Here is a 12,676-nt window from a genome sequence, read left to right as displayed (position 1 = left end):
AGTCCGGCAGCAGGTCTTCACCGTACGCCATGAATTTTCATACTAAAATAATCACGTAGAAACTTCACCGAATAGAGTTATCTTCGTGCGCATGTATTGCGTGTACGTACACGATGGATTTCTAGGTTAAAATTTGTACCCGCCAGCAGAAACAAATGGTAAGCTAGTGTGCGTGAGATCGCGCTTAGATAACTCTATGGCGCACTCGAGTTCCGTTAAAGTTACATTTCAAAACACATAAAAACTACATGGAAAACCCTAGTGGAAAAATATCATAAGGCTTTTCACGTAACATCAACGTGAAAACATTTTTTTGCAAGTACACTTTCACATTATTTTTACGTGTGTCACGTAAAACGAGCCTTGCGAGGGGAAAATCGGGGTTACGTGATTTTTCAGATAGCATCTACGTGTGGATTTTTTTGAGTGCACGTAAAAACAATGTGAAAGTGTACCGGCAAAAAATTATTTCACGTTGATGTTACGTGAAAACCCTCATAGTATTTTTCCACTAGGATCTTTCATGTAGCTTTTATGTGTTTGGAAATGAAACTTTAACGAGATTCAAGTGCGTCATTCGGCCAAATTTCTACGTGATTTTTTTAGTATGAAAATTGATGGCGTACGGTGAAGACCTGCTGCCGAACTTGTGCTAGTTACAATGTCATAAACGGTATGTTTAATTAAGTTTAATAGTATTTTCAATAACTAATTATTAATTATATTCTGGACCCAGCATTTTCGTATCCGATGGCCGTTGGATTTCTGGCCGGTGACCTGAAGGACTCCTGGAAGGCAACCTGGCTGACGTCGATTTCATACATCGGATTACCATTCCGTCGGTTCCATGGTCCGGCTATTTCCGCCGCCAGAAGGTCAAGGCAGAAGACAACGGGTTCCGGCCATGCAGGTCAACAGAATCGGCAAACTTCGCACGAACGTCATCGTACTCGGCTAGCACGTCGAGAGCTGCGTTGACCTGGGGGGAAGACTACGTCCCGCGATCTTGGAAATACCGGATGCGTTTATCTGTTTGTTCCCAGCAAGAGTTATGTGTTATGTTAGTTTATTATGAGGGGCTTTTATAGCGAGATTGTTCCGGAGATGCTAATTAATCAATAAACAATTTTACACCAATTTTATTCTTTTTGCCTTCCTCACCTTACTGAGGAAAGGCTATAAAATCACTCAGAAAATGAACTTCTTAATTCGACCTTGTAGACCAACCTTCACGTATACCTATCGACTCAGAATCATGTTCTGAGCAAATGTCTGTGTGTGTGTGTGTGTGTGTGTAGGGATGTGGGTCTGTGCACCAAAAAATATGCACTCGATTATCTCAGCACTGGCTTAACCGAATTGGACCGTTTTGGTCTCATTCGATTTGTCTTGGGGTCCCATAAGTCCCTATTGAAAATTATGAAGTTTAGTAAAGTACTTCAAAAGTTATGCTAAAAAAACGATTTTGGCGTATGTCCGGAAGATTGTAAAAAGAGTGGTTTTTGCAGGAAACCCTATCATGTTATACATTTTCAGAAAGGTATTAAAAAGACCTTTCCAATGTACCCAAAACATTGAAGATCTGACAACCCTATCAAAAGTTATTAGCACTTAAGTGTTATTTATACACTTTTTGGAGGCCGGATCTCAGATATTTCAGTAAAAATGATGTCCGGGTCCATCATGCGACCTGTCTTTAGTTAGATAATCAAAAGACCTTTCAAATGAGCCTAAAACATCAAGGATCTGACAACCCTATCAAAAGTTATTGACACTTAAGTGTTATTTATACACTTTTTGAAGGCCGGATCTCAGATATTTTGGTAAACATGATGTCCGGGTCCATCATGCGACCCATCGTTAGTTAGATAATCAAAAGACCTTTCAAATGAGCCTAAAACATCAAGGATCTGACAACCCTATCAAAAGTTATTGGCACTTAAGTGTTATTTATACACTTTTTGGAGGCCGGATCTCAGATATCTATTTCAGATAGATATTTCAGTAAAAATGATGTCCGGGTCCATCATGTGACCTGTCGTTAGTTAAATAATCGAAAGACCTTTCAAATGAGTCTAAAACATCAAGGATCTGACAACCCTATCAAAAGTTATTGGCACTTAAGTGTTATTTATACACTTTTTGGAGGCCGGATCTCAGATATTTCAATGATAATGATGTCCGGGTCCATCATGCAACCCATCGTTAGTTAGATAATCGAAAGACCTTTCAAATGAGCCTAAAACATCAAGGATCTGACAACCCTATCAAAAGTTATTGGCACTTAAGTGTTATTTATACACTTTTTGGAGGCCGGATCTCAGATATTTTAGTTAAAATGATGTCCGGGTCCATCATGCGACCTGTCGTTAGTTAGATAATCAAAAGACCTTTCAAATGAGCCTAAAACATCAAGGATCTGACAACCCTATCAAAAGTTATTGGCACTTAAGTGTTATTTATACACTTTTTGGAGGCCGGATCTCAGATATTTTAGTTAAAATGATGTCCGGGTCCATCATGCGACCTGTCGTTAGTTAGATAATCAAAAGACCTTTCAAATGAGCCTAAAACATCAAGGATCTGACAACCCTATCAAAAGTTATTGGAACTTAAGTGTTATTTATACACTTTTTGGAGGCCGGATCTCAGATATTTTAGTAAAAATGATGTCCGGGTCCATCATGCGACCCATCGTTAGTTAGATAATCAAAAGACCTTTCAAATGAGCCTAAAACATCAAGGATCTGACAACCCTATCAAAAGTTATTGGCACTTAAGTGTTATTTATACACTTTTTGGAGGCCGGATCTCAGATATTTTAGTAAAAATGATGTCCGGGTCCATCATGCGACCTGTCGTTAGTTAGATAATCAAAAGACCTTTCAAATGAGCCTAAAACATCAAGGATCTGACAACCCTATCAAAAGTTATTGGCACTTAAGTGTTATTTATACACTTTTTGGAGGCCGGATCTCAGATATTTTAGTAAAAATGATGTCCGGGTCCATCATGCGACCCATCGTTAGTTAGATAATCAAAAGACCTTTCAAATGAGCCTAAAACATCAAGGATCTGACAACCCTATCAAAAGTTATTGGCACTTAAGTGTTATTTATACACTTTTTGGAGGCCGGATCTCAGATATTTTAGTAAAAATGATGTCCGGGTCCATCATGCGACCCATCGTTAGTTAGATAATCAAAAGACCTTTCAAATGAGCCTAAAACATCAAGGATCTGACAACCCTATCAAAAGTTATTGGCACTTAAGTGTTATTTATACACTTTTTGGAGGCCGGATCTCAGATATTTTAGTAAAAATGATGTCCGGGTCCATCATGCGACCCATCGTTAGTTAGATAATCAAAAGACCTTTCAAATGAGCCTAAAACATCAAGGATCTGACAACCCTATCAAAAGTTATTGGCACTTAAGTGTTATTTATACACTTTTTGGAGGCCGGATCTCAGATATTTTAGTAAACATGATGTCCGGGTCCATCATGCGACCTGTCGTTAGTTAGATAATCGAAAGACCTTTCAAATGAGTCTAAAACATCAAGGATCTGACAACCCTATCAAAAGTTATTGGCACTTAAGTGTTATTTATACACTTTTTGGAGGCCGGATCTCAGATATTTTAGTAAAAATGATGTCCGGGTCCATTATGCGACCTGTCGTTAGTTAGACAATCGAAAGACCTTTCAAATGAGCCTAATACATCGAGGATCTGACAACCCTTTCAAAAGTTATTAGCACTTAAGTGTTATTTATACACATTTTAGAGGTCGGATTTCAGATATTGTGATAAAAATATTGTCTGAATCTTCCATGCGAACTATCGTTGGATAGGTTTTTTTTGCCGATGAGCCAGAAAAATTAATGGTCTGCGAACCCTATCAAAAGAAATTAGTAATAAAGTTGATTTGTTAAACATGTTAAGGGAATGTTGCTATTTTTACTGAATGTATTGACTTCATGAATGTGAGGAAGGCACCAACCACCTAAAGGTGGATTAAGTAACGTTTTTGAAGAAAAAACCCATAAAAACAAGAACCTTTTACTATAAAGTTCATATAATGTTTACTAAAACGCATAAGTAAAACTCATTGGTTGATTCATTTAGCTTTTACGTGTGATACACGTAGAATCAACGTGAAATAATCTGGCCAATCAAATCCCGTTTCTACTAGGGCCACCTCGTAAAAGTTACGTGAAAACTGTAGTGGAAAAAAACCACATAAATTTTCACGTAACTTCAATGTGAATATTTTTTTGAGTGAAGCATATTTCAATGGATAACATGAATGCATTGCTCGGAGTTGATTTTTAAACGTTTTAAAAGGACATTTTGCTCTAGTTTTCTAGTTTTGATTTTCTTAAAATGAACTACCTATCAAATTTCTATAGAGCCAATTTATTATTTTTGCATTTCCGTTCTGAAACTTTCCTACTTACTTAGTACTAGAAAAAGTACTAGTACTAGTGCTGAAAAAACTAAGAATTCCCCTAATAATTACACCTTTCATATTTTCTACAGCTAGTAACGGGAAAATTTTTAAAGTATTTTAAAGTGATTTTTTTTCGTTTTTTTATACGTCTTCAATTGGACATTTGAAATCACAAATTGGTTTGCAAAATGGCAAATACATGAAATAATTTAACATTATTCAAATAAATGGAATTATGTACACAATTTTCACCAACTCCCAATACACGACCCTGGCTAAACACTTTTTTTCCTGGTTTCAACATCAGCAATCATTCCGGTTTTTTTTATTTGGTTTAGTTGAGTTACAAACATTTCAATAAAAAAAACCCAATTCACTGGCTAGCTTTCAACCGACCACACGTGGCACCACAATCATGCTGTGCCAAATATTTGATCAAATGCGAAACTCAAAGAAAGAAAATTTCCAGTTTGCTCTCGTACTTGCGAGCATGCTGTGTACGTACACACGCAGATATTTATTTTAATTCATTTCGGTAATGTGAAAGCCACATGTGTTGATACGTTTGCTGCTACGGTTGTGGGCCAGGTCCCGGGGTTGCTTGCCATAGCTAGTACTTTTAATGGACGACAAATTGGTAAAAGGATTAAACGTTCCCGGGCATGTCTTTTTCCCCTCTCAGCCTTGGCAAAGTTTGAGAAGCGTGTCTCGTAACCCCAAAGGAAGATATACCAAGTGGCAATAACATAGAGGTTGGGATGAGGTGGTCTATTTGCTCTTGACATTTTTATTGCATTTTTTTAAGTATGCATCAGTAGGGTGTAATATGGTTGTATGGAAAAAAATTAAGTTGTCCAAATTTAGCGAGCACAACCATTTTTCAGTTCCTTTTGGGGTCCTAAACAACTCCCCAAAGTTTGGGAACGATTGGTTTAGTCCTCACTTTGCGCAAAGCGATTCAATTTTCCATATAAATTTGTATGGGAAAAAACATTTTTTTGGATTTTGATATTTATAAAATCCACGTTTCACGCTGTACTAAAACCGGATTCATATTCGGATGCTCTGGAATGTGCTCTACAACTTTCCCGAAGAGAGTATGATGCTAACTTGCTCCTATAAAAAGATACAGCTTGTTCAAAACTCGTCTAAAACGTGTTTTTTGCTCGAAAATCACGTTTTAGACGAGTTTTGAGGACGCTGTATCTTCTTTCAGGGACAAGCTAGCACCATACTCTCTTCGGGAAAGTTGTAGAGCACATTCCAGAGCATCCGAATATGAATCCGGTTTTAGTACAGCGTGAAACGTGGATTTTATAAATATCAAAATCCAAAAAAATGGTTTTTCCCATACAAATTTATATGGAAAATTGAATCGCTTTGCGCAAAGTGAGGACTAAACCAATCGTTCCCAAACTTTGGGGAGTTGTTTAGGACCCCAAAAGGAACTGAAAAATTGCTGTGCTGGAAAATCGATTTTGATATTACACCCTAATGCATCAGTCCTTCAAAATGTGACTCTGCATAGGGTTGATGTTTTTGTTCTACGTTGTTGAATGTTTTCATGCTTGTTATAATTTTTATTAGCAATTATATTGTAATATTGTTAATTTTTTAAATAGTGTTAGGTCCTTTTCTAGAAAATAGTTTTCCATTCCTATATTTTGCTTTATTTATTGAGGTTAGACTACAAGCCTGCTATAAAAATGAACATATAACATAAAGCTCATAGATATTTACGTAAAATTTATTAAATCTAGATTAAATTTTCAAAACAACCTATCCCTCATGGGTTTCCTATGCAGATAGGACCTTTTGAAAATTTAATCGAGAAATCCACAATAGAGATGATTTTCAATCACTCTTGAAAGTTTTATGAATTAAACTGAGTGATGATCCCAAATTTATTTGTCAGTCCCTTCAAGAAGCATGTTTTGATTTTTCGTTTTATAATTTGATAACTCCCTCTCTCGACGGTCCCTTCAATATCAACAACGAGAGTGTTCACTGTATCTAATAGCATATATCCAGAAATGGAATTCGTGACTGGGAATCGAATTGAATAATTGAAGTAACAATTCTTCACTATTTAGTTTGATTTTGACAAAACAACGGGGTAAAAGATAAAAAAAATCAAACGAAAGAGTGACCAACCACCGTGTGTTGTGTGTAAATCATTCGACCTCTTGTTGAATAAAAAAAATCGATTGAATATTTGGCAACCCTATCTACATTTTGAGAGACGGTTTATATACTTAGTTGATTTTTGCGCACAAGGTTTTAAAGAGTTTAACTCAAATGTAAATCATTAATTTATAGTTAGGAGATACCCTAAAACCTGAAAGCAAAAACAAAAAAAAAATGCTTAAAAATCATGCATAGCTTGAAAACAAGAATACATGCTTTTCGAAGATCTATTTTTCAAGAAATTTTGATGTTTTTTAAAAATTAAATTAGGGTTTGTTTGTCCCACACATAAGTTACGTGATAAGTTTTCGCGAATTACCAAAACAAACCTCACGAAGAAGACGTCCTGCCGAAGGCTGCCCAGTTTGCGTAGGTACAGGTTCAACTGGAATTATTAGCAGGAAAATCACATTCAAACGGAAAATAAAGTTTTGCAATTATTGTATGACGAACCTGAGGTAAAAGATAGCCAATGAATTTATCATAAGTTGCGTGCTCATAAAAACCACATCGTAAACAAAAAATGAGATTTGAATAAATGATGGCCTTTCGTGTCTCTTGTGATTTGTTCATATGTGATCCCCTTTCTCTGCTCATTGCATCATCCCGGAAGGTTGCCGCGTACCGTCGTAAAATGTTGAGGAAACGTGTGTGAAAGTGTGCTAAGCGTACCAATCATAAACAGTTCCTAATTTCGCATTCCGTCCAAACGGAGTGGTGCTTCCGCTTCTCATCTCAGCATCCATCTCATCTGATCTCATCTCATCACTGACTGGGACCGCTGAGGCACGACCATGCTGTCAGTTTGTATCATTAAACATATGGTCATTAGGGTGTAATATGGTTGTATGGAAAAAAATTAAGTTGTCCAAATTTAGCGAGCACAACCATTTTTCAGTTCCTTTTGGGGTCCTAAACAACTCCCCAAAGTTTGGGAACGATTGGTTTAGTCCTCACTTTGCGCAAAGCGATTCAATTTTCCATATAAATTTGTATGGGAAAAAACATTTTTTTGGATTTTGATATTTATAAAATCCACGTTTCACGCTGTACTAAAACCGGATTCATATTCGGATGCTCTGGAATGTGCTCTACAACTTTCCCGAAGAGAGTATGATGCTAACTTGCTCCTATAAAAAGATACAGCTTGTTCAAAACTCGTCTAAAACGTGTTTTTTGCTCGAAAATCACGTTTTAGACGAGTTTTGAGGACGTTGTATCTTCTTTCAGGGACAAGCTACACGCAAAACGGACATTAGGTATAAATTCCTATTTTTTAGTATTTTTTGAACTTATGTTCTAGCTTGTCAAATTATACCTAAAAATTAGTATTTTTTTCTTCCTAAAATTTAGGATTTTTTTAGAACACTGAAGTGCTTCTTAAAAATTCCTAAATTTTAGTATTTTTTTAGTTCAAAAATTGCGATTCACGTTTTGACAAGTCAAAACAAAATAATTTCGTGACTGTGAGTTGTTGTTCCGCAGTGCTGCTGAAAACTTAGGAACTTTGGCAAGGTAAGTTTTGTGCAGGAAGAAAAGTGGTTCTCCGGTTCTGCACGGAGAACGGAACCCGGAGCATCCTTATTAGAGGAAGTGTGGCTCGCGTGCTTGTGGAAGAGGAGGAGGAGGAGGAGGAGGACGGAACTTCAACTCCCGGCGAAATTAAAAAAGCCGCCTCTTCCCTCTCGTGCTCTGGAGGACGGATCTCGGGACGGATATTTGCGTGGCGATTGTGTGAATGAAAAATTGTATCGAGTTTTAGTTTGACGAACCAATTTTTATCTTTTTGTGATTTGGTTGGACGTTGCGGGTGGGTGTATGTATGCGTTTGTGAAAGTGTTTGTGTGTGTGTGCGCGCGCTCGTGTGTGTGTGTGTGTGTGTGTATGAAAGACTGAAAGTGAGAGAGTGGGGGTAGAGGAAGAGAAAGAAAGAGAAAGTGGGAGAGAGAAGAGGAGAGGGAGAGAAAAAGTGGGAGAGAAGAGGGAGTGAAAGAGAGCGAAAATGGGAAAGGGAGAGAGAAAGTGGGAAAGGGAGAGAAAAGGGGAGTTTGTGAGAGAAGGCTGGAGGGGAAGAGGGAAAGCAAATGTGGGAGAGATAGGGTGAGGGTAGAGGAAGAGAGAGATAGAAAGTAAGAGAGAGAAAGTGGGAGTGAGAGGGGCAAAGATGAAGAAAGAGAGAGATAAGAGATTAAGTTGGAGAGAGAGTAGGAGATGGAGAGAGAGTAGGAGAGGGAGAGATAGTAGGAGAGGAAGAGATAGTAGGAGAGGAAGAGATAGTAGGAGAGAGAGATAGTAGGAGAGGGAGAGAGAGTAGGAGAGGTAGAGAGAAAGTGGGAAAGAGAGAGGTGAGAAAATATGAGAGAGAAAGAAAGGGAGAGAGGGTAGGAGAGGAAGAGAAAAAGTTGAATTGAGAGGAAGGGAAGAGAGAGATAGCAGGGAACAGGAAGAGCGAGAAAATAGAAAGAGAGGGGAGAGAGAGAGAAAATTTTAAAAATCTTTAATTCCAAACATTATAAAACTCCAAAAAATCTTATATTCTACAATCCCAAATATTTAAAGATTAAAATGTTGAAGTTGTAAAAATATTAAAATATTAAAATAATAAAAGATATTTAAAATAAATAAATATTAAAATATTAAAGAACTAACATCCCAAGTAACCATCCAGCACTAAAACAAATCACTGTCCAGCACTAAAAGCGCTTTTACAGCTGCAAGCTAATGCTAAAGTGTTTTGACATCTGCATCAAAAGCGCTTTTGCAGCCGATTTGCAGCTAAGTTTAGACTTTATATTTCTGATTTCCAGCTGGGCCCCTACTGTGGCTGTTCCACCCCTGCAAAATGTCAACAAAGTTGGGAGAGGCAAAAATATTGCTCTCTCACACTCTCTCTCAACTCTAATTTTAGTTTGTTTACCACTTTACCGACTCAGCTGTTCGAGCGGAGAAGCCTATTCATTTGATTGAATCTGCTTTGTTGGGGATGTGATGCCAGATATCAGAAGTGGTCTTCGATGTTAACTGATGGTTCCTGCGCCCGGGTCGTCACGCCTGTTTGGGAAATGTGCTACTTGTGTGTTTGAACAGCTCCAATTGCCGTTGCATCCTCTAACCAAACACTCAAAATTTGTAAAAGATTTCGGCCGCACGATTTCAAGAGAACATAAATTTCGTTGAGAGGAAAGGAAAACTTAATTGGATTTGGGTTTGAATACATTTTTTTATTACATATCATCACCTTGCAATTCACGAACCTAAAAAACACTACATGATACTCGCTATTCGTACCTGCAACCGTGGCACCGCAATCGCGAAATGTCCGCTTAGATCGCTGTCCGCTGTCTTCCAAGTCAGAACGATTCCAATGGTTGGTGTTTCCTCGACACAAATGTCATGTTGGAATTCCATGACGTGGGTTTTGATTCCTGAAACATAATTGTTTGTTTATTAATGAGAAAAACTATTTATTTTTTGTAGTACTTACGAAAATTGTTAAAAAGGTGTTCAGTTGCAGCTTTTTCCAGTCCGGATCTTGCTTTCCATGTTGATTTTTCAACGAGTGAGCGAGAGCTGTGTTTTGCTTTGTTCTCCTTCTCGCTCACTCTCTCTCACACTCACTCAAAATGGCAGACGTGATGCCAGTTTTTTTTAGAAACATTATGACAGTGTTGCTAGTACCTGAAACATTATGACAGTGTTGCTAGAGCAAATGCTTTAGAGCTGATTTGCTCTCACATTAGCTGTTTTACAGCAGATTAGCTGTTGAATGCTGGTTTACAGCCTATTAATGATTTCTTTTAGTGCTGGATGGTTACTTGGGATATTATATAATATTATACAAAATTATAATGTTAAAATATTCAAATCATTATATATTTATTTCAGGTAAGTACATTAATGAAAAAGTTGTGTTTTATGTAAATAAAAATATTAATATCATTTAAACTTTTTTTTTCTTCTGCCTGCATATCTCTTGGAAAATACCTAATTTAAAAATTAAAATATTGAAATATCAAAATATTAAAATATTAAAATATTAAAATATTAAAATATTAAAATATTAAAATATTAAAATATTAAAATATTAAAATATGAAAATATTAAAATATTAAAATATTAAAATATTAAAATATTAAAATATTAAAATATTAAAATATTAAAATATTGAAATATTAAAATATTAAAATATTAAAATATTAAAATATTAAAATATTAAAATATTAAAATATTAAAATATTAAAATATTAAAATATTAAAATATTAAAATATTAAAATATTAAAATAATAAAATATTAAAATATTAAAATATTAAAATATTAAAATATTAAAATATTAAAATATTAAAATATTAAAATAATAAAATATTAAAATATTAAAATATTAAAATATTAAAATATTAAAATATTAAAATATTAAAATATTAAAATATTAAAATATTAAAATATTAAAATATTAAAATGTTAAAATATTAAAATATTAAAATATTAAAATATTAAAATATTAAAATATTAAAATATTAAAATATTAAAATATTAAAATATTAAAATATTAAAATATTAAAATATTAAAATATTAAAATATTAAAATATTAAAATATTAAAATATTAAAATATTAAAATATTAAAATATTAAAATATTAAAATATTAAAATATTAAAATATTAAAATATTAAAATATTAAAAAATTAAAACATAAAAAAACCAAAATATAAAAAATAGATAAATTTAATATTAAAAATATAGATACATCAAAAAATTAAAATATAATTTAAATTTTAATATTTATTTTTAGGTGTGAACATTTAAGAAATAGTTGTGTTTGATGTAAATAAAAATATTAATATCATACAAACCATTGTTTTCTTCTGCCTGCATATCTCTTGGATAATACATAATTTGATCTTTGATTATTCTTAAGTATAAGTAATTTTCGATCCCTCACTTTTCTAGAAAATATCTCAAATGTAGGTATTTATGCCTAGAAATAAGGAATAATCTTGGTCCGCCATCTTTGATTATACCTGATTATCAGTAATTTTGGATCCCTCACTTTTCCAGAAAATACCTAAAATTTAGGTTTTATACCTAAAAATTAGGAATAATCATGGTCCGCCATCTTTGATTATACCTGAATATCAGTAATTTTGGATCCCTAACTTTTTCTGAAAATACCTCAAATTTAGGTATTTATTCCTAAAAATTAGGAATAATCATGGTCCGCCATCTTAGATTATACCTAAATATTAGTAATTTTGGATCCCTCACTTTTTCTGAAAAAAAACCTCAAATTTAGGTATTTATTCCTAAAAATTAGGAATAATCATGGTCCGCCATCTTGGATTATACTTAAATATTAGTAATTTTGGATCCCTCACTTTTTCTGAAAATACCTCAAATTTAGGTATTTATACCTAAAAATTAGGAATAATCATGGTCCGCCATCTTGGATTATTCCTGAATATCAGTAATTTTTGATCCCTCACTTTTCCAGAAAATACCTCAAATTTAGGTATTTATACCTAAAAATTAGGAATAATCATGGTCCGCCATCTTGGATTATACCTAAATATTAGTAATTTTGGATCCCTCACTTTTTCTGAAAAAACCTCAAATTTAGGTATTTATTCCTAAAAATTAGGAATAATCATGGTCCGCCATCTTGGATTATACCTAAATATTAGTAATTTTGGATCCCTCACTTTTTCTGAAAATACCTCAAATTTAGGTATTTATTCCTAAAAATTAGGAATAATCATGGTCCGCCATCTTGGATTATACCTAAATATTAGTAATTTTGGATCCCACACTTTTTCTGAAAATACCTCAAATTTAGGTATTTATTCCTAAAAATTAGGAATAATCATGGTCCGCCATCTTGGATTATACCTAAATATTAGTAATTTTGGATCCCTCACTTTTTCTGAAAAAACCTCAAATTTAGGTATTTATTCCTAAAAACTAGGAATAATAATGGTCCGCCATCTTGGATTATACCTAAATATTAGTAATTTTGGTTCCCTCACTTTTCCAGAAAATAC

This window comes from Culex pipiens, chromosome 1 (genome assembly GCF_016801865.2).
Source record: "Culex pipiens pallens isolate TS chromosome 1, TS_CPP_V2, whole genome shotgun sequence".
NCBI lineage: Eukaryota > Metazoa > Arthropoda > Insecta > Diptera > Culicidae > Culex > Culex pipiens.
Note: the sequence above shows the minus strand (reverse complement) of the source record.